Source organism: Podarcis muralis, chromosome 11 (assembly GCF_964188315.1).
Source record: "Podarcis muralis chromosome 11, rPodMur119.hap1.1, whole genome shotgun sequence".
NCBI classification, from domain to species: domain Eukaryota; kingdom Metazoa; phylum Chordata; class Lepidosauria; order Squamata; family Lacertidae; genus Podarcis; species Podarcis muralis.
In genome coordinates this window covers 42,023,636-42,047,456 of record NC_135665.1, presented here as the reverse complement: position 1 = coordinate 42,047,456, position 23,821 = coordinate 42,023,636, and the positions used below count along the sequence as shown (strand labels likewise).

Genomic DNA, 23,821 nt, shown 5'->3' with positions numbered 1-23,821 from the left:
AGCCTGCTCTTGCAGAACACATTGAAAGAATCCCAAGCTTTGGTTGTATGAATTGTTTGGCTGTCAAACAGAAACCTCACCTAGAAAACAGAAACCTTTTAAAGGTGTTTGCAATATTTGTGCTTTTAGTGTTTCGTTCTATTCTATAGCAATGCGACTGATATCTAGTCAGAGGGAGATGAAATATTTATGTTGCAGCCATGCATTCTAATAAATGTCTGAAAGCAACAACATGTAAAGCATTTTCTGGAATTTAGACAAGCACACTTGCTTTTTATTTCCTCCCCACCCCCCTGCCCCCAGAAGTTGCTTTACATATTGTGTTTTGCATAACAACTATAGAACATGGAATATGAAAAGCAACTTCTGGGGGGAAAGGAAATAAACAGGAAGGTTGCTTGTCTAAATTTCAGCAAAAGTGTGTGGGGGGGGGAGGGGCGGTGCGTTGGCTGTTTCTCTAAATTGCGTTTTCTCATTCCAGTAAAAGTGTCACATTGCCAGGACAATTTGCTTACATGGTGATGTCACTGAAGGCACACAAAGCTGATTCAAAGTCATGGCAATGCTTCCTGGACAGCCGCTTCTCTCACTCTAGGTGGTTAACCTGTAAGCTTCTATGCCAACGTTTTTAAAAATAAAAATATTAAAGATTTTCTTGGTTTACAAAAGTATGTGCATTGTCTCTTCTTTCAGGTTGTAAAGTCTTCTCTATGAATCAGTTACATTTGATATGAGACATTAGTGTTGTATACAGTAAGGTCGGGGAAGAAGAGAGGGGAGACAGGGGTGCCATGTATGGGGGGCTCAGTGCCGGAGCACTCACAAAATTTTGGGCAGGGCCCTCACGCAACTTCCGAGGTCTTGCAAGACCTCAGACAGCATCTCAAAGATGCCTCAGAGATGCTTTCTGAGGCCTTCTGAGACCTTGGAACCTGACTTCCGGAGCCACCAGAAGTCAGGTTCTGAGGTCTCGGAAGGCCTCAGAAAGCAACTGAGGCCTTGCGAGACCTCCGACATGCTTTCCAAGGCCAGGGGCCGTACATGACACCATTACATGATGTCACACATGCTGGGCACCCATAACCTGGGGCGCTAGTTGGCTCCCCTGTGGGGAGAGGAGGGGTGGTGTGGTGAAACATATTCTTTTATATAGTGTACGTGTGGGGTTTTGTGTTCATGTCAACTGGATAGGGTTCACCTTCTATTTGCTTATTACATTTCCTTGGTAGTGAGAAGGAATGGGGGTGGGGAGGTGCTCAGGGTGTGTTTGGTTGTCTATAGTTGGCTGCAGTGAAGTTTGTTTGCTTCTATGCCAACTTTTGAATGCCTGCTGCAAACTTTTCTTTTCTGCCAATTCTTTCAATCTCTCATTTTTCTAATGTCAAGTTCAGTGCGGCACATTTCCACAGGTTTGCGAATCTCATAAGATAAACATTTTTGTATCAGTGGTGTGCAGTCAGTCTGGGGTCTAGGCTAGTCCCCTGAAGGGTCCAGGAGCCCTTCCACAGCCTTCCCAAGGCCTGCCTGGCTTAGGGAAGTAGGCAGCAGGGCTCCAGCATTCTGTCAGAGGCCTGGCACCTGCTTCCTAAGGCCCAGGAAGCTTCTGCCCAGCTTAGGGAGGGATGTGTGATGTTCATGTGTGCGACATCACACACCCACACACCCCACTCCAATTACCCTCACAAGCTAGCTATGTGTTCCCCTACGAAAAATTTCACCACACACCTCTGTTTCGTATGGAATTTTGCCTAATGTAGACATTTCTGCAAGCATTTCACGCTATTAAACTTATTTCCATGCTATTTTCCCCAATATATGCATTTTAATGCACACTTTCCCCTAATGGAGCCATTTTTTATTTTATTTTTTGTTAGGGGAACTGCATAATTTGGAGAAGTGGAAATCTTGAAGGATAACTCTTTTGCATGTTGTTTCAAGAAGTGCGAATCAGGTAGGTTTGCATTAAAGGCAAACCGAACAAATTCCCTGCCCTCCTCCATCTCAACCTAAAAACAAGTCACATTGGACCATTTTTATCCCCAAAGGAGTCAGCTTTTATGCACCCAGTCTTGATATCTGTGCAATGTTGATATCTGCAGTATGGTGTGCCCTTTCAATCTGGAGGGTGCTCACAAGGGAAGGGGCCATTTTTTGGTGGTAACTCCAACCCCATCATAGTTCCTGTGCCAAATGAAACTCATAAAAGGCGGTCCCATACCCTCCAACATTTCTCCGATGAAAATAGGGACATCCTATTCAAGAACAACAAAAATAAAACCAACAACGTTATTCATTTATATCTCACCCATCTGACTGAGTTGTCCCAGCCACTCTGGGCAGCTTCCCGACATATATAAAACATGATAAAACATTAATTTGTTTAAAAAACCCTTCCCTATACAGGGCTGCCTTCAGATGTCTTCTAACAGTTGTATAGTTACGTTTCTCCTCAGTTTGGGGGTTTGCAGCTAGTGTGGTGTAGTGGTTCAGAGTGGTGGACTCGTAATCTGGTGAACCGGGTTCGATTCCCCGCTCCTCCACATGCAGCTGCTGGGTGACTTTGGGCTAGTCACACTTCTCTGAAGTCTCTCAGCCTCACTCACCTCACAGAGTGTTTGTTGTGGGGGAGGAAGGGAAAGGAGATTGTTAGCTGCTTTGAGACTCCTTAGGGTAGTGATAAAGCGGGATATCAAATCCCAAACTCTTCTTCATCTTCTTCCCTACCTTCCAACATTTCTCTGACGAAAATAGGGGCATCCTAAGGAAAAGCGGGACATTCTGGGATCAAATAAAATACCAGGATGGCTTCTGTAAATCTGGGACTGTCCCTGGAAAATAGGGAGACTTGGAGGATCTGTGTTCCTAGCAACTGCAGGCATTTAGCCCTCCAATGAGCATCCTACCCCCCCAAACAACCCACCCCTCAGGAAGAGTGCAACGCTGTCCAGAAAAACAACTCACTTGATTTCCAGATCCATTTGCCCACTGGACCTCCATCTTGTCAGGATTTAGCTACAGTTTATTGGTCCCCCGCCCCTCCTCCCTCCCACTGCATCCAGGCATTGGGCCAAGGGGACCTGAACAGCCTCCCCATCTCAGATGCAAAAGAGGAATATTGCTGAATGTCATCACCATATTACCTACACCAAGCTCCAGATCCATGGCTAGGAAACCTCCAGGGTGGATGGGTGGAATGGTACTTTGACTCACATCTGCTCTTGGTGTTTGCTGCTCTGGGAGCCTCTTTGGCTCAAGGGCGGGGAGGAAATGCTCCAAATAAATTAATGGACTGGCAGCATCCATATTTGAAAGCCTTTCAAGTCAGCTGAAGACGTTAGGAATTGTACCTGGGAGGAATTGGACCACATACACACACACAGAGAGAGAATATGAACATATCTACTGTTTCTTTGTTTTGAAAGGTTTGTCTGTCACGAAGACAATAACATCACATTGTTCTTTTGTCTCATTTCAGAAACACTTTTCTTTTTAATGACTTGAATCTGTGAATGTTGGCACAATATCTTTTGCCACTCAAATTAGCAAACACTGAAAGACAGAGGCCTATAATGTAAAGGATGACACATCTTTAAAATATGCTGATGTGAACAAGGCGCTACAATAATGAATCCCACCGAGGCTCTAAAAAGATCTATGTGCTGTTTTGGTAAAAAGATATCGGCTGGTGCCTCTAGTGAAGTGTGTCACTTCACTTTGTCATGCCATTCTAGTCTTCAGTGGCCTATAAGTGTCCCCCTATTAGTATTAACACTGCTGAAAGTGACCGTATATAAGCAGAGTAATGGTTGAGGAGAGAACATAGCATGTGATGCTTCTCATTTCCTAGAGCAGTACAAGGTTCAATGAGTAAGCCTTTTTGCAGGGTCAGTTTCAATGGAAGCAAAGAGTGGTGGTGTCCAAGTGTCGTAACTGTTTATTTATGAACTCACGAGTAGGGAAGGGTGAAGCAGTTTATTTCTGGTGTGTGCCATTTCCACACGTATTTACCCATATGTCTATCCTGTCCTGTTTCTGCTTCAATCTGCAATTAAAAAAAAAACCAAAAACCAACAGAAGATTGGCATTTAAATATGTATTTTTAAAAGTACATCCTCTCAAAACATGCATTTTTGAGCCAAGAACTGTGCTCGAACATTTGGGAAATGACAGGTAACCAAATTCCAATCTGCATATTATTCTAGGAGGTACAAGTTCTGGTCAGCTTCTCCTGAAATTTGCAAATATTGAGTTTTCCCAGTGTTCCTACTATGTGAGCAGGAGGGAGCAGGATCCTACAGGATGTCTTGCACCCCAGGCACCTCGCTGCTAGCTAGCTGCAAAAACACAGATCTCAGTCCCATTTGCTGTCTACATTTGAATTGTCAAACTGTTTCTTTCCAGACTCCCCCGCAGCAGTGTAGGGTATGTGTAACCACCATCCATAAAATAAGAATAAAAAATTGATGCTCATTGAAGTGCACATTCTCTTGGCCATCCATACACACTAAAGAAGCCTCTTTAGCTCTTGGGTGAAAGAAAGCCTAGAAAAAAGAGATAGTGTTATCATTCAGTACAAGTTCTCCCACTGTCCCTCATTCTGATGGCCAGCTATAGTTAATGCAAGAGAGAAGGATCACACATGACAAAGAGATTTTCTACATTCTGCAAATGCTTTCTACAATGCTTAAAGGTTTCCGCATGGTGGAACGTTATTCAGAAATGGAGTTGCTAAGCTTTTCAGGCCCAAAGGCTGACACATCCATCCTCTGGTGTGCTTGTGTGTGTATGCTAGTAGTGGGTGTGGCCAAAAGTGGGTGTGTCCACCCCACATTCACTCGTGAACATTTTTGCATGCACACCTACAAGGCACACAGTCCACTCTCATACAGATCTGGCTGAGGAAGAGGGATTTTATTTTGCTCCCTGCTCATCCAATGAGCAACCATCGTTCTGCCCGGACGCTGAGGTCCAGCGCCGAGGGCCTTCTGGCGGTTCCCTCATTGCGAGAAGCAAAGCTACAGGGAACCAGGCAGAGGGCCTTTTCGGTAGTGGCGCCCGCCCTGTGGAACGCCCTCCCATCAGATGTCAAAACGATAAACAACTACCTGACATTCAGAAGACATCTTAAGGCAGCCCTGTTCAGGGAAGTTTTTAATGTATGATATTTTAGTGTTTTTTGGTTTCTATGGAAGCCGCCCAGAGTGGCTGGGGAAACCCAGCCAGATGGGCGGGGTACAAATAATAAATTATTATTATTATTATTATTATTATTATTATTATTATTATTATTATTACTAGGGAAAGGCTAATTTGCATCCGGGGCAGAGGAATGGGGGCATGGTGGGGGTGGACTGCTCCAGGTGTCTTCGCTGAAGGGGGTGACATTTGGCAGTCGCGGGCAGCGCGCTGAATGTCCACCATTGGCGGCTTGCTCCACCCCCCCCCAGCTGCAGGGCATGCACACCACTCTATGCACCCAAGTGGCTATCCTGTGCCTGGGAGCGCACCATCTGCACCCCATCCCCCTTGGGATGGTGCCCGTCCTGGGCAGCGCGGGCATATGCTCTACTGCTCTTTGCATCCCCGTTATGCTGCTGGGCCCTGCCCATCCCAGAATGCTGTGTCTATTTTTATTTAATGTAATACATATATATGTACTTTGCCTCTAAACTAGGTTGGGTCTTGGAAGAAAAAATTGAAACCTTCTTCTCAAGGTCCTATAGATTGAAAGCAAACCAGGTTGGGCATTTTCAGATTCCACTCCTGCCCTTGACCAGGAGGGATAGTGGTGAACCAAGGGATCAGTTTCAATCAGAATGGTATAATGGCAGAGGAGGGCTAGGGGAGACTCAGATTCATATCCCGGTTCAGTCCTGGAGTTTGATGGGAAACCGGGAGCTGGTCACTATCTCTAACCCAGCTTACCCCACAGGATTATTGTGAGGAGAAAATTGGGGAACAATATATGCTGCCTTGAGCTCCTTGGAAGAAAGATGGGGAATGAATGAGATCTCATGGCTGCAATCCAGGATTGTTGTTGTTGTTGTTTAGTCGTTTAGTCGTGTCTGACTCTTCGTGACCACATGGACCAGAGCACGCCAGGCACCTCTGTCCTCCACTACCTCCCGCAGTTTGGTCAAACTCATGCTGGTAACCTCGAAAACACTATCCAACCATCTCGTCCTCTGTCGCCCCCTTCTCCTTGTGCCCTCCATCTTTCCCAGCATCAGTGTCTTCTCCAGGGAGTCTTCTCTTCTCATGAGGTGGCCAAAGTACTGGAGCATCAGCTTCACGATCTGTCCTTCCAGTGAGCACTCAGGGCTGATTTCCTTAAGAATGGATGTGTTTGATCTTCTTGCAGTCCATGGGACTCTCAAGAGTCTTCTCCAGCACCATAATTCAAAAGCATCAATTCTTCGGCGATCAGCCTTCTTTATGGTCCAGCTCTCACTTCCATACATCACTACTGGGAAAACCATGGCTTTAACTATACGGACCTTTGTTGGCAAGGTGACGTCTCTACTTCTCAAGATGCTGTCTAGGCCTGTCATTGCCCTTCTCCCAAGAAGCAGGCGTCTTTTAATTTCGTGGCTGCTGTCACCATCTGCAGTGATCATGGAGCCCAAGAAAGTAAAATCTCTTTTTAAAAGCAATCCAGGATACCAAAGGTCATTGGCATTCAGATCATTTGAGCTCTGGCTGGGGTCGGGTACTAGGGTCAGATACTTCCGTTTTGATGTCATGGCATCGGGTGTGGTAAGGACTTGGGAGGGTTTCTATTTAAAAGGAAATAGCCTTAGCTCATGTTGTGAAAGTTTCTGGGGCTCCACACCCAAGATGCTTAATGACGTCAATGAACGTTAATGGCACTTTAGGGAGAGCAGTCTGACAGGGCTGTTGCTAAGCCCAGTTCCACAGTAAACACAGTGTGCTGCTAAATTATGGAACCTGAGACATCGGAAGATGGAGCAGAATAACAACAATATTTCTCAAGCACCTGAAAGTAAGGCGCTGTACTCCATACAGCCTTTGTTTACCATCATCCCACCTACCCAGGTTTACAAAGTAAATAAACAGGTATCTAAGGGGAAAGGAAGGAGAAACGGTAAGGAAAGATATATAGAAACTAAAGGATTGTTCCATCAGCATCTGGCGAAAACTGGTGTGAAGACTAATCAGCAGTAAGCATAAGAGAGGGTGCGCTATCACAAATAAGCCAACATGTCAGGAAATATTGCTCTGAAAATAAATCAGGATACAGCCTTTGATTACTGTGGCCTGGGGGGGGGTGTCCCTGTGGCCTCCCAGCCCCATTCCCGTAGGCTCTTGCCGAAGGTGCATTGCCTCTGCAGATGGGATGCAATCTTTCCAGCCCAAACTCTACCTTCGAGAATCTTATCTCGAAGCGGCTATAGCTATAATGATGCCCCCAGGTGAGTTATTGAGAAATGGGAACATAGTTGGAAATCAACTGGCTAATTCATTAAAAGGGGTTAGATTTTTTTGGATAAATTATTCATTGCGAACAATTCTACACTCCGATTCCCTCAGCAGTTTTTGGCAATGTTGTCTTCCGTTCCTAGGTTCAAATTAAGTACTGGGAGCGAATGTGAGCCTTGGAGTTGTAAAGTGTTCTTGAGTGAGACAGTTGCCATTGAGACAGGCTGATCCAATGGTCCAACCTCCCTGTTGCAGGGCCAGCCCAAGACATTGTGTTGCCTGAGGTAAAGGACAAGGTAATACTCCCCTCCCCTCTTTCATCCCACTGGCAACTGAATCTTATTCACAATCTTCCAGGCACAAACAGTATTGAAAGTGGGATCACATATGAACACCCCAATATCATCATGAGCACAAATCACATTGTATGCACAATTAAAACAACATCTGGAAGGGTCCTTAGACTATTGCCCATGCTATTGGTTGAGCCACAAATGCCCCTCTCTCTCCTACATTTTGTTAGTGATATTGCCTTGACTGCCATTTGATGCTCAGTTATATATTACTGTTGTTGTTTGTTGTTCATTTGTTTCCTGCTCCCTAATGATTAACTCCATCATACATTATTGAGTTCCCTTGTTCCCTTGCATTAGAACTGCATTTCGGAGAAAGCAAGGGAATATTTGGTTGCAATATTTATTTATTTTTTTGGTCATAGATGGGTAAACGTTGCCTTTTCCTGCAAGGTTGAGCTATTAACACTTGGTTTCTCATCTGTGCAAACAGTTCCCCAACTGATTTAGATCTTCTTATTAACTTGTCTCAAAGTGCCATGTAAAATTAATAAGCACAGAGAGAGTTGGTGCCTTATTCTTGGGAGAAGTGAAGATTATGAACTTAAAATATGTGGCAAAGAGGCCAAAAGGTATTTTCGTCAATACTGAAGGCTTGGTAGCAATTTCAGGACACACAGTGTGGCCCTCTTACAGCTGCTGCACCAAGAATAGTAGTTGTTTGTTTGTAAAATGTCATCTGCATCTTTTTGTGCAATACAAAAAATGAGGGGGAAATCCCCATTTTGGTTTACAATCTAACAAGAAAAGGATGGGAAATGGGACAAAGGAGTAATTAAAATTAGCAAAACAGTTTTTATGTTTTGGGCAGTGTCATTCTCCACCTATCAGAGGGTCTACGTATCTTAAATTACCCTGAGAAGTAGTTACCATAACAGCTACCAGATTAGCTGTACAAATTATTATCCACATTATTACCACATGCTTCCTCCAAGGTACTCTGGGTGACATACATGGTATTCCCCCTTTTATCCTTAAAACAACTCTGAGGTAGGCTGAGAGATTGTGCCTGCCCCAAAGTCATCCAATGAGCTTTGTGGCTCAGAGTATAATGATTTGAATTTAGGATTCTTCTAGGCAAACCTGAAACCTTTATCCACAGTACAACTCTAGCTTCAGTTTGATCTGTTTGCACATTAGAGCTTACCCTTTGACTAATCCTCATATTATTATTGCCCTTTGACCAATTATTCGGAAATTGTGAGCAACCAAGGGAATATTTTCACTGACTCAGCTAATACACAACAATGACTCATCAGAATCATTAAAGATCTCCAGGCTGGATTGAACAAGCACGTCCCACCACAACCCCACCCTCTGCTGTCTGGTAGTAGCTACAATGTACAACCAAAGTGGCCTGGAACAGATTATTGCACAAAACTCTTCAGACTTCATGTGCTTATTCCACTGAGTAACCACACAGTGGTCGGCAGGCATTGTTCCATGCAGGCTAGAAACCCTGCTTAAGGCCTTGCAACCACAGTTGCACATTAACCAAGTCTACACACAACACTAAGCCAAGCTATACCTTAGCACACATGCATGGGCTCCAGAAGAACACATTGTGGCCACAAAGCTCCTCTTTCAGTCCCGATTTATTGTACTATTTTGTTGAACCTGGTGTTGGGGGTGTTGGGGGTCTCAGGAAATATACCGTAGGCATTTCATCTAGTCTTCCTACCTGATGAAAGGGGTCTTGAGCTTGGTGTTGAACCCTGTTGATCCCAGGGGACTTTAATATCAACACTAAGTTGCGTGAGAGCTGGACCATAAAGAAGGCTGATCGCCGAAGAATTGATGCTTTTGAATTGTGGTGCTGGAGAAGACTCTTGAGAGTCCCATATACTGCAAGAAGATCAAACGCACCCATTCTTAAGAAAATCAGCCCTGAGTGCTCACTGGAAGGACAGATCGTGAAGCTGAGGCTCCAGTACTTTGGCCACCTCATGAGAAGAGAAGACTCCCTGGAGAAGACCCTGATGCTGGGAAAGATTGAGGGCACAAGGAGAAGGGGGCGACAGAGGATGAGATGGTTGGATAGTGCTTTCGAGGTTACCAGCATGAGTTTGACCAAACTGCAGGAGGTAGTGGAGGACAGAGGTGCCTGGTGTGCTCTGGTCCATGGGGTCACGAAGAGTCAGACACGACTAAACGACTAAACAGCAACAACAACAACAACAAGTTGCGTATACACCCCAGCTGGTGGGAGCAGCTGAGGACTTCATAGCCACCATCTTGAGTACAACACCTGTGACAGAACATGCTCTTCACTGGGTATTAATGTATTTTTAATAATTTGTTGGAAGCTGCCCAGAGTGGATGGGGAAACCCAGCCAGATGGGTGGGGTATAAACAATTATTATTATTATTATTATTATTATTATTATTATTATTATTATTATGCAGGGTGTCGTAGTCCTGTGCTGCCAACCATGGCAGAGCTCAGTGGAGAGAGAAGCCAGCCAACTAGCCTAGTATCAGGGGGATACTTGCCTGGAGGCAGAGTCCTTATACAAGGTTCAGTCCAGTCCTAAAGGCCAGGAGTATCTCAGTTCAAGTAGTCAGACGATCTGGGGGGGTCAAGAAAGCCGAGGGTCCAGGATCACAAAAGCAAAAAAGCAACAAGGTCTGGCCAGAAATGACAAATGTTGTTTCCAGCAACTGACTGAGGCTGGAAATCCTGCTTCAGAAAGCTGGAGCCATCTGATTCTCATCAGGAGCAAGAAAGCTGATCAGCGGCAGGTGGAGTCACTTTGCCTTCTGCTCCTTCAGGCTGCTGCTCAGCAGGTGAAGCCGACTCCTGGCCCATGACACAGGGGTAGCTAACATGATACACTCTGCATGTTGTGGCTTACAACTCCCACCATTCCCGACCTGTGGCCATGCTGCCTGAGGCTCTGGGGAGTTGTAGTCCACAACATCTGAAAGAAAATTTGTTGCCTACCCTACACAGTAGGAAGAACTTTCTGATAGTGAGCACTCACACTTTACATTGTGGGTGCCCTTTGCGGGATCACGCGCGGTGCTACAGTTCCCAGGGAACTTACTGGCAAACAGGGACTGGCCTGCCTCTCAGTGTTAATTTATGGAGGTTCACGCCCAGTCTCAGTAGTCAAGTTTCATTGCTGGGAGGTGGGACGTGGGACCAGCCCCATTTATAAATAGAGGGTGGAGCTGACAATAGCCAGGCAGTTGGCTCTGGAGATTTACCCTCCCTACCCTCCCTTAGTTTGCAGGTTAACTTTTTTCTTCCTGTTTAGCAGGTGCTGCTATGGTCTATTACTGGTTGCTGTTGAAGGACTGGGAAGAAATTTTCCTGCATTGGCAGGTTTTGTCTTCCCCGTAGCAATTCATCACAACTTTGGCGGTTATGGCCTTGGGTGGAATGCTTTAGTGTTTTCTTCCTTATAATGGTGTGTGTGTGTGTGTGTGTGTGTGTGTGTGTTAAGTGGTGACACCCCCCTGCGGCGGTGATTCCAGGGTCCCCCTCTTAAAGGGGTTATATGTATGGGTGTCACTGGCTATACACTGAAAGGTCGTCAGTGAACTACCCTGTGTACGGGGATATGGGCTGGGCTGCCTGCTACACTTACGTCTTGCAGAGCACCCCCATATCCCATTTACCCTGATGAGCCCCAGTTCCCCCCGGCTGGGGGGCTGGGAGGGATACACGCCAAGGTCTTCCTACATTCGGAAGTTTAATAAAGTTGTGGCCTAGTTTTAATTCCATATAACGTTGTCAGAGTCTTTATTCCTTCCTTATGATCCCTGGGGGCTGGGGCTGTCGCTGCCTGGTCACGCAATAAGAGCCATTTGAGAGTGGAACAGACTCCCTTGGAAGGTGGTGGAAGTTTTAAAGCAGAGGTTGGATTGCTATCGGTCAGGGATGCTTTAGTTGAGATTCCTGCATTGCAGGGGTTGGACTAGATGACCGTCGGGGTTCCCTTCCAACTCAACAATTCTGGAGTAGGAGCTTATTGGATCAGGCGGAAAAAGAGCATGCCTAATTTGTTGGTTTTTTCAGGTTTGCCAGGACTTTCTCTAGACCCTTTCAAGGGTTTCCCCCCTTGATTTGCGTTGACATATGTAAATGATAGTAATTTTCTTCCTTGTTAAATAGTTTATACTTAGGGTGGGGCGGAAAGGGAGATGTCAAGATGGTGGTGGTGGGGAACTGTTTGATGTTATAAATTGTTAAAACTCTATTAAAATTTAAATAATAAAACAGTGCTGCGCGTAATGTAGATGGAAGCTGTTGCCGATTTCCAGACGCGAAGATTTCTGCTTGATTTGTTGTAATTGCTTTATGAAATTTTTATTTTGTTATCCACCTTGAGCATACCAATACAAAGGTGGAATATAAATAATGGAAACAAATAAAAATTGCCTAAAGAATGCTATATAAAGGGCTGAGAAAAGAGAGAAAGGGAGAGAGGACTAGTCCGGACATCCACTTCCAATTAGGAATGGCTGTAGCCATGAAGGCTGTAAAATATCTCCACTGTCAGAAGCCTCTAAATACCAACTTGGGGGTCGGGGAATGCATGCAGGACAATGCCATTTCACCTGTTTCATGCTTGTATGCTCCCCATGGTTAGCCACTGTGGGGAAAATGGACTGGACAGACCTTTGGTCTGATCTAGCAGGCCTCTTCTAAGGCGCAAGAGGGAGGTCTTAAACTGGGTCTCCCAGCAATGAAGTCCTGCATCATTTATTTCCACTGAAGGTCTGGTGACCGCTGCTGCTGCTCACTGCCAGGTAAGCCCTCCAAGGCTCACCCGTATAGGAGGGAGCCTGCTGACATAGATGCGGGTCCTCACTGAAGGCATGTTGCAAAGAGCCCTCTCAAACCTGGAGCTGACCCTAAGGAGAAGGCAGCTAGCCATGTCCTCACACCAGAGACACATTGCTCAGAGTGGGAAGCAAACTCTGAGGTCAGGGCATTATGGCACCTGGCGGGCCTTTGGGTCAGCTGATTACACCACATTTAACTAGTCCTGCAGTACAGGTGCTGCCTTTCTCCCACATTCTTTGACATGCACTTCTGGTCCTCAGCTATAGCATGTGACTGCATCAGCCCTGCCGATTGGCTGGAGCAGGGCAGCAGCAAGAATGGGGAGTACTGGATTAGTGGAGAGCACACAAGGGTGGTGGCCCCAATGAGCTCTCTGAGCTGCTTTTGCCACCACAGCCCATAACCTAGACCCTAAGAGGACAAATTATCCCATTTCTGCCCTACCATTCATGTTTGTCAAGTTTCTCCCAAATTCTTCCCACTGCCTTCATTCAAATATGAGGATGGCCTTGCCTCACCTGATCTGTGTAACTTTTTCAAAAATGGCAGCTATAGGCCTTGAGCTTCTAGGATGGGGAAGATTGGACATTTAAATAACCCCCCTGTCCGCTCTCCTCTTTGCTACCTTGGCCTCCACTCTTAACTCAATCAACTTTAATTCACTTCCAGCTCTCTTACTGCCTTCAGCAACTTCACCTCTTCTCCCCTGGCGCCTTTTTATAATTGCAACTTTCTCCCAGAACACTTATGTTGTTTCACTTCCCTCTCATCTTCCCAATCGCTCTTTTAAAAAACTCCACTTTGTCACAAAGCCTCTTCCTTCTCACTGCAATCTTGCTGCTGGATTTGTTCAGGATGTTTGTATTCTTAACCCTTGCACCGCCTTGCCTTTCTCCTGCTCCTTTGAGACTTCTCTTTGCTGGACTGTGCACACAGAAGTGCATGTCTCAAGGGCTGCTGTAATTATGGCTGTTGACATTGTTTTTACTCCGTTCTGAACTGCTTTGAGTGTTCACATATGAAAAATTGGGGCATACGTACTTGCAAAGAGAGAACATCATTCAGTGGGAAAACATCTGCTTTGCATTCAGAAGGTTCCAGCGTCAATCCTTGGTGTCTCCAGGTAGGGCTGCGAATGTCCTCTATTTGGAACCTTAGAGAGCCTCTGCAATTCTGTGTAGACAATACTGACAGACCCTAAAAGTGTCCCTCTTTTCCAGGGACACCCCTGATTTAGAGAAGCTGTCCCGGTTTCTGATTTGATTCTGGAATGTCCCACTTTTCCTTAGGATGTCTCTATTTTCATTGGGAAAATGTTGGAGGGTAGGGACTTGTCTGACCCCTGAGCCATCTGAGTCCTGTATAGGGAAGGTTTTTTTTTAATTAAAAAAATGTTTAATGTTTTGTTATGTTTTTATATATGTTGGAAGCTGCCCAGAGTGGCTGGGGCAACACAGTAAGATGTGTGGGGTATAAATGCTCAAATTATCATTATGGAATGGGACGTCCATAGAAAGTCTACTCTCAGAGTTGGGAATTGGGCAGATGTGCCAAAGCCTTAACAAAACAGCAAACTTTATTCCAAGGGCAATGCAGCCTAGACCATGGCAGACTAAGAACCAAACTGCATGTTGCCTTAAACACACACTTCCTATTTGCATCTTAAAAAAAAAAAGGAGTCACACGTGGGGGCGATCATTGGAGTAGACGGGGGGGGGGGAGAATCCTGCCACTTTGAAAGGTAGGAACTTTTGTTGATGGTTTGTTTAATTTCTTTAAAGCATCACTGGTCAACTAAGTTGTGTACTTTTTGCAGACTGAATGAACATACAGTCATTTAGGCCAGGGCAACATCATGAATCTCTTGAGGTTTTCTGTATTGAACTTCTGTCAAAATATTTCTTCCAAGATTTCAAAATGCCTGTCACTTCCATTGTGTTTCTGCAGAAAAGGCTCTTGGAAGGCATATATACATGTGCGCGCACACAGACATGCACATACTGCAGCATCTTTTGTGGAAACTCCTTGGCAAAGCCTCAAGAAGCCATTTCCCTTTTTCTGTAGCATGAAAACACAGGAGAATTATAGCCTAAATAAGCACGTCCATCTTCCTTTTCCAGAGGCCGCTGCCCAGAATTTGTCTTTTATTGCATGACTGCGCTGGTGGTTTATTGTGGGTCAGGGCCAATTTGAGGAATCTATTCAGCATCCTCCAACCTGCACTGTTTTCCTGGAGCGCATACTAGAATATGCAAAGGCAAAATGCAGCACACACCATGTGAGCCAAATGGTATCGGCTCCTGATGAGGTGGGAGCAATTGTATCCACTTTATCTTGTCAGTTTGGGCGCAAATCTCACAAGGTAGAGAATCTAGTTCATGGAAATGTGATTCCTTCTGCAAACACACAGATTTCTCTGAAGCATACTAAGGATACCTACAGGCAGTGCTATTTTTCTAGAAAAAGAGGTGCTGGAACTCACAACGAACACCTCCCTTGTACTCTTATAATGGTAATGGGGCCCACTTGAGAGGTGCTAGAACTCAGTTCCATTGAGTTCTGGCTGGAAAAAAAAAGCCCTGCCTACAGAAACATGCCTTATATCAGGGGTGGCGCTGTGGTCTAAACCATTGAGCCTCTTGGGCTTGCCAATCAGAAGGTCGGTGGTTTGAATCCACTTGACAGAGTGAGCGCCTGTTGCTCTGTCCCAGCTCCTGCCAACCTAGCAGTTCGAAAGCATACCAGTGCCAGTAGATAAACAGGTGCCACTGCAGTGGGAAGGTAAATGGCATTTCCATGTGCTCTGGTTTCCGTCACGGTGTTCTGTTGTGCCAGAAGTGGTTTAGTCATGCTGGCCACATGACTCAGAAAGCTCTCTGTGGACAAACACTGGCTCCCTCAGCCTGAAGCGAGATGAGTGCTGCAACCCTTTGCCTGGACTTAACTGTCCAGAGGTCCTTTACCTTTTGCCTTACCATCTAGATTTGTCTGCTTTGTCTGATGGAAGCTTCTCAGGTCTTTCCTCTCTCCTGTTATGTGAGCCTTTAAAGTGGTGAGGCAGGGTGGAAAAACCAGGGACTTTCAACATGCAAAACATCTTCCACCACAGAACTATGGTCCATCCCTAATTGCTAAGCATTGCCCCTTCTGGCAAAACGCTTCCTAAGTGCAATTCCATCCCTCCTCCCTACCCCAGCACATTCTCCTGTTTGTGAACCTGCTTTGCTTCCCATATTCAGCCTATCACCAGATCTGTACAAACCATACATTTGAAGCACATGGCCAACAAATCCTGGGAACTGTAGTTTACTCCTTATGATGAAGCTACAGTACCCAGCACCTTACACTATATTTTTTTAAAAATAATAATATTTAAATTTAAAATAATATTTATTGTTTTTAGCCAATAATAATAATATATTACTTATACCCAGCCCATCTGGCCGGGCCTCCCCAACCACTCTGAGTGGCTTCCAACACGATATTAAAACACAATAAAAGATCAAACCTTAAAAACTTCCTTAAACAGGGCTGCCTTCAGATGTCTTCTAAAAGTCAGATTTCCTTGGCATCTGATGGGAGGGTGTTCCACAGGGCGAGCGCCACTACCAAGAAGGCCCTTTGCCTGGTTCCCTGTAACCTCACTTCTCACAGTGAGGGAACCACCAGAAGACCCTTAGAGGTGGACCTCAGTGTCTGGGCAGAACGATGGGGGTGGAGACGCTCCTTCGGGTATACTGGGCTGAGGCCGTTTAGGGCTTTAAAGGTCAGCACAACACTTTGAATTGTGCTCAGAAACGTAGAGGGAGCCAATGTAGGTCTTTCAGGACCCGTGTTATACAGCTACAAAACAAAAGACATTATATGCACCAGACCAGGACAAATCTACAATGTCCCAAATTTAGGAACTATAGTGCCCAAGGTTCTTTAGATGGAGCTTTGTGCTTTAAACGCATGGCATGAGTGTGATCCTAGTCTGTCCTTTCTGTTTTGTTAACTACAACTCTGGCTCATGCCATGGTCATCTCCTGACTTGCTTACTTCTTCTCTTTGGGCATCTGTTCTCACATGTCAGGCGTCTGGGCTAGTGCTGAGTAGGGATGCCAGACAATTCTGAAGAAAACAGAAATGGAAGCAGAAATTGCTGGTGTCAGCTTATCTGTCCCATGTCCGGAACAGAAATCAAACCAGCAAATATGATTGGTATTCATTGTTGTTGCTTTCAGTCTGCAAATTATACCACTCCCTGTTTGCATTGCATCTCCTTTCAGGGTAAAAAGGTAAAGGTAAAGGGACCCCTGACCATTAGGTCCAGTCATGACCGACTCTGGGATTGCACGCTCATCTCGCTCTATAGGCCAAGGGAGCCAGCGTTTGTCAGCAGAAAGTTTCTCGGTCATGTGGCCAGCATGACTAAGCCGCTTCTGGCGAACCAGAGCAGCACACGGAAACACCGTTTACCTTCCCGCCGGAGCGGTACCTATTTATCTACTTGCACTGTGTGCTTTGGAACTGCTAGGTGGGCAGGAGCAGGGACCGAGCAATGGAAGCTCACGCCGTCACGGGGATTCGAACTGCCGACCTTCTGATCGGCAAGCCCTAGGCTCTGTGGTTTAACCCACAGCGTCACCCGCGTCACCCCTTTCAGGGTACAATAGCATAAATTATGTAGTTTCACCACAGTGGACCAGTAACAAAGCTTTTGGCAGAAGAGGAACTGCAGGTTAATGGAAACACTGCTGCATGTGATGAATGAAGAGTGAAATGAAAAATCAAACAAACAAAACCCTTTCTTACATCCCAGGTGGTGTGGGCCGAAGGTGAGAAGCAAGGAATAACCTCTCCTGAGAGTGGGTGATCACTCTCAACCCTGAAACTTCTTGTCCTGGAAGATGATGGAAGAAAAACAACATGACACATTCCTAATGCATCTCTCTCAAAATACTGCATGAGGTGTTAACCATAGATGTGATTAGTGATGTTTCTTTGGAGTGAGATTGTATGTGAAAAGTGGAGTGTGGGAAGGAGTTTAGCAGTGTATGTTATTGATAAGGTTGAGGAAAAGGGATGCTCTCTGACATCTCCAAAGAAGTTCATGATTTATTGGAAGCACTGAGAGAAATATAAAGCCAAATAACAACATAATCCCCCAAGGAAGGTTTACTTTGCTCTCTCTGCAAACACTCGGGCTTAGATAAAATACACACAGAGGCAAATGTTGAACCTGGGGTTGTTGTTTTTTTGAAAAATGGCATTCTTTGTTGTTTGATGCCAAGAGACTACAGTCATGTTCAGTCCTCAAGTGCAGAAATACTGCCTCCAGTTTTAAATGATAAATGCCAAAGTTCACGGAAGCTTAAAAAACGGAGCCAAAGCGTTTGGCAGCAGGGATGATAATAAAGACCCTCCCCATTACATTCACATATATATTACTGTATTTTGCTATGCTATGCTATGCTATAGTCTAAAGGCAGACATTGTATGAGATCTGCTATTTAATTATAATTTATCATCATATTTGTGGTATTTTATAAGACCAGTTCCACTGAAAGCAATGTACATTACATTGCTGGAGTGTGGTATATCGTTTTAGCTTAATTTAGGTACTTTTTGGAAAGGCAGAAAATAAGACACAAGACTGATTCTCCTGTATTTTTTCAAAATATTTCAAGACTTTATTACAAAGTTAAAATAGCAGTCCAATAGGAAACAATAAATAAATAAAAACCCAAGTAATTCCCCACCCCCCAAACCAGGGTTCACAGCCATTATCTCATAAAATAGAGTACAGTGGTACCTCTGGTTATGAACTTAATTTGTTCCAGAGGTCCATTCTTAAACTGAAACCGTTCTTAACCTGAAACCGTTCTTAACCTGAGGTACCACTTTAGCTAATGGGGGCCTTGCGCCACTGCTGCACAATTTCTGTTCTCATCCTAAGATAAAGTTCTTAACCCGAGGTATTACTTCCAGGTTAGCGGAGTCTGTAACCCGAAGTGTTTGCAATCCGAGGTGTTTGTAACCCAAGGTACCACTGTACTGCTGTGAGCTTGGGGGACTCCATAGCTGAAGTAGCCAGGCAAGGGCCATAATGCCCCCTAAGTATGGGTCATTAGTATAAGAAAGGAAGCTGCTCTGTGCTAGAGGGCAAGTGGGTGAGAAGGACAATAGCCAGAGTTGTGTGAGAGTGGGCTACAAGCCAGAAGGAGGCAAAAGCCGGAGAGTGAGAGCCATGCTTGATTTCTGCTAGAATCCAAGGCTGAGGCTATGGGAGAAACAAGACATTCTGGGGTGTTAATGCCATCATAGGTTCAGGTTGTATATATGTGCCAATAAGCCATATATCACAGGGGTCAGCAAACTTTTTCAGCAGGGGGCTGGTCCACTGTCTCTCAGACCTTGTGAGGGCACGGATTATATTTTTTTGCAGGGGAAATGAACAAATTCCTATGCCCCACAAATAACCTAAAGATGCATTTTAAATAAAAGCACACATTCTACTCATGTAAAAACATGCTGATTCCCGGACCTTTTGCAAGACAGATTTAGAAGGCGATTTGGCCGGATCTGGCCCCCGGACCTTAGTTTGCCTACCCATGATATATCATAAAGGACCTTATTCCAAGGAAACTGAACAATCCCTGGAATCTCTCGCTGCTCAGAGATTGTGGTGCCATGCAACGGTACGTTCTCCAGAGACTAAAACACACATGATACAGAGAGAATACACAGCAAATGTTATGAATACCAAATAAAGCCATATTTCATTGGGACTGCAATGCCCCTCATCGGTACAGGATATATGTAACAAATGGGCACCACATTCATAGGGAAAAATTCACAGGTTAAGTGGCACTCTGAGTTCTCCTCAATTTATGTCAGTTCCTCAGAAATGAGAATAAACATTCCTCATGGAACCAAATATTTAAAGAAAAACCTGAGGACTCTTTGACCATGATATGGTCAAACGAGCAGCTGCTAATAGAAAAATGATGTGGTTTACATATTAAGTCCTTATTTGACTCATCAAAAATTGATAAAGACACGGTTTGGGGTTTAAAGGCACCAGTATACCTATTGTTTCAAATATTAACTCTTCTCAAAATCCTCCTGTATTTTTTACTGTTTGTTTTTATGATGCGTTTAATGACATATATTTTTTGCCATGCTCTTACATTATGTTTTCATTTATATTGCCTACAACTCATTTTTTTTTAAAGTTAAGCAGTGTAGTCATTTTCCAAATAAACAATAAATAAATGCATGAATTTGCTTACCAAGAGTAGAATGTTACAAAGCTCCTCTTGCCTTTCAAACCCATTAAGCATCTGGAAGGATGAAAAACAAAATAAAACTGGGACATCATGTGTACAAGGATTTATGTTGTATATTAACTTGTACCAGTGGTGACTACATATGTGCATAGTTTATAAAAAGTAATCATGTGAACTGTCCTTAAGAAAATGGCAAAGAGTTCTTTGCTGGCTAATATTTTAGCAATCTTGGCCACCTCATGAGAAAAGAAGACCCCCTGGAAAAGACCCTGATGTTGGGAAAGATTGAGGGCACAAGGAGAAGGGGATGACAGAGGACGAGATGGTTGGACAGTGTTCTCGAAGCTACCAGCATGAGTTTGACCAAACTGCGGGAGGCAGTGGAAGGCAGGCGTGCCTGACGTGCTCTGGTCCATGGGGTCACGAAGAGTCGGACACAACTAAACGAATAAACAACAACAACAACAACAACAACAACAACAACAACAACAATACCATAGCTGTCAACTTTTCCCTTTTCTTTCGAGGAATCCTATTAGGAATAAGGGAATTTCCCTTTTAAAAAAGGGGAAAGTTGACAGCTATGTCCTATACCAACCTGCCTGGGAGTAAGCGCTTCTGAATGCAATAGGACTTACCTCTGAGTAGAAATTTAGAAGTTTGCACTGTCAAACTTACTAACACGTGCAAAAGCTAGCTAATGGTAATGAAAGATTCATGCTTGTTTCTCAGTCTCTACATACAGATGGAAAAGCATTTCAACAACTTTTTTCCCCCTTGCTGGTGCTGCCATCTTCATTTTCTCCTTCATAGCATTTTAGCAAAATGTTTGTCAAGGATTCACAGATGAAGGACACTACAGTTCTCGTGGAAATCTGCTAGGAAACAAAGAGGATGCAGTCGCCTCTCTGAGGTTTGAAACGGGCGAGAAGATTGCTATTCTGTCAGACCTTTTGGTTTACAAGAACAGCGGGGGGTGATTAGCTGACTGATTTGGGAGCCTGCTAAGTTATATTATTGTTGGGCTTGTATCTATTACGCTTTCGGTTTTATGATTCTTTTTATTGGATTTTAATGATCAGATTTAATTGTCTTTATGTATATTGTTATTAGCTGCCTTAGGGGCTCCTAGTGAGCCAAAAGGTAGGATAGAAATGTAGAAAATGGTTAAATAAATAAATAAATAAATAAATAAATAAATTCCTTATGGAAAAGGTGGTAAGATGTGAATACCTTATTTTAATTGGTGGTAATCTTTGATATATCATCATCATCATCATCAATCAACACTTATTTCCTCCAAGGAGCTCAAAGTGGCATATACAATTTTCCTTCTTCTTCATTTAACCCCCACAACCCTGTGAGGTAGGTTAAGATGAGATTGAGAGCTACTGGCCCAAGGTGAGATTCATGGCTTAGTGGGGATTTGAACTCTGGCTCCCCGGGTCCTAGTCCAACAATCAAACCACTACATCACCGCCTCCTCCTATTATTATTATTATTAGCAATAATTTTACCTGCTCGTCACCCTAAGGCTTCAGAGCAGGTTGCCACAATGTAACATATAACATTAAAAACAGTTTAAAACAACTTACAACAACAACAACAACATGGTGGCTCTTAAAATATGCAAATGTGAAAGGCCAGGGAAAAGAGGGGCATCTTCAGCATTTGTCGAAAGCTGTAAAGTGAAGTGGGGAGTTCCACAACTTAGGGGCTACCACAAAGAAAGCCCTCTCCCAGGCTGTGCCCTCAAGCTTCTGAGGGCAATGGAACAACTGTGAGGCCCTCTCATGCTGATCTTAACACCTATAGGGAAGCAGGTGTTATTTCAGATACAGTCATACCTCGAGTTGAATGTGCTTCATGTTGAGTGCGTTCGAGTTGCACTCCTTGGCAACCCGGAAGTAATGGAGCGTGTTTTTTTTGCCACTCGCGCATGTGCAGACGCTCAAAATGACGTCATGCGCGGAAGCAGTGAAACGCGACCCACGCATGCGCAGATGCGCCGTTGCAGCTTGTGTTCCGTTCGGGATGCGAACAGGGCTCTGGAACGGATCCAGTTCGCATCCCGAGGTACCACTGTACTTGGGTCCTGCTTGCGTGTTTCCTGCAAGTATCTGGTTGGCCACTGTGAGATCAGGATGCTTGACCTAGCAGGGCTGTTCTTATGTAAGGCTGTGGGTGCCATGTGGGCGCCCTGTGTCCCATAAGCTAGCTAGCATTTGTTGGTTTGAGGGAAAAATAGGTATAAAAGGAGAATTCCTGGATGCCAAGATCCAAGTACTCTTTGGTGAAAGAACCCCAGCAGAGATATAAAGTCACCAAATATGAAGCAAAATGTGGAAATATAGGCTGCTAGAACTTTAAAATATGCCCTTCCAAGTTCCGCCAAAAGTTTCCTTCTTCCCTAGCATAGAAAAAGACCACATGTTTGTTAAGTTCAAAATGGTTTACTTACAAACTCTCCAAAGGTCAGATTCATGTGCTTTTCCATATAGCATTCAGAAAAGCTGCACAGGCAGTAAAACTTAGTGTAGTATGCTACAGAGACTTGTGAGAGGTATGCAGCTGAGCTGGGGCAACCAGCTCAAACGTCTTCACATGCTGAGCTTCACAGGTAGACTAAGGGAGTTGGGGACAATAGGTTTGATTACCCATTTCTTCCCAAAGTAAGGGGAAGTGACCTAGCTAGGCTTCTCAGGATAGCTTACTCTATGGTATTAATCCCTTCATGCATTAGTTAGACTTAAGCATGTTGGTTATATGAGACTGGTTGTCCAACACCATTGGAGTAAGATTCAACTGCCATCTTCTGTGCATTGAATTGGGGTGTGTGTGTGTGTGGTGTGGAGTGTCCTCTTGTCATTCACTTCAGAAAGCAAACGAAAGGAGATCAGGTCAGCACACATGGTTCCCCTCCTTCAGTATATCCTCACACAACATCATTGTGAGGTAGGTCTGGCTAAAAGAGAACGATGGAGAGACTGCTGCAAGGTCACCAGGTGAACTTAGTGGTAATGTGAGGATTTGAACCCAGATCTCACCCATCCTGGTCAGGCACTATAACAATCTCAGCATGCTAGCTCCATATAGGTAATAGCCATCAATAAACATTTTGACCTTAGTCACTGAGCATGGGGTTTAAAAAGGTACCCCTGCCCGTACGGGCCAGTCTTGACAGACTCTAGGGTTGTGCGCCCATCTCACTTAAGAGGCCGGGGGCCAGCGCTGTCCAGAGACACTTCCGGGTCACATGGCCAGCGTGACAAAGCTGCATCTGGCGAGCCAGCGCAGCTCACGGAAACGCCGTTTACCTTCCCACCAGTAAGCGGTCCCTATTTATCTACTTGCACCCGGGGGTGCTTTCGAACTGCTAGGTTGGCAGGCGCTGGGACCGAGCAACGGGAGCGCACCCCACTGCGGGGATTCGAACCACCGACCTTTCGATCGGCAAGTCCTAGGCACTGAGGCTTTTACCCACAGCGCCACCTGCGGTTTACTTCTATGTAAACATGCATAAGATTGCATTGCTTTTCTGTGGATGTGGCTAAACCTTTTTTAAAAAACCCCAAGGTGGTGGTCATTGCACGGCAGAGGGACAGAAGGGGTTAACAATTCCTACATTGTCACCTTCAAAACATTTTCTCTCATGTAGGCCCCTTATAGCAGAGCTTGCAATGTACACTCTCTTTCAATTATCTGGATATAGTTGCTGCACTCTCTGAAACAGAACTGAATTAGAAATGTTCTCTATGCCCTGTGAAATAGGATATATACATGGTACTGTGAAACAAGAACCGAAAAGCTTTCTCCTGATCCCATTGAAATAAACATTTACAGCATTTCTGACCTTTTCCCATGGATCATGTCTAGACCTTCATTAGGTTTGGTATGATTTGAAATTTCAAGCAACACTCCCTCTAGGCTGTTACATTTAAGTCCTGGATGGGAATGAA

The 23,821-nt window shown here is 44.7% G+C and overlaps 1 protein-coding gene across 2 annotated transcripts in view; it reads right to left on the bottom strand.

Annotated features, from left to right (window-relative positions):
* The window catches only part of SMIM15 (small integral membrane protein 15), a 444,121-nt gene that overhangs the window by 180,094 nt on the left and 240,206 nt on the right, over nucleotides 1–23,821 (bottom strand). The gene's annotated exons all lie outside the window — the stretch shown is intronic.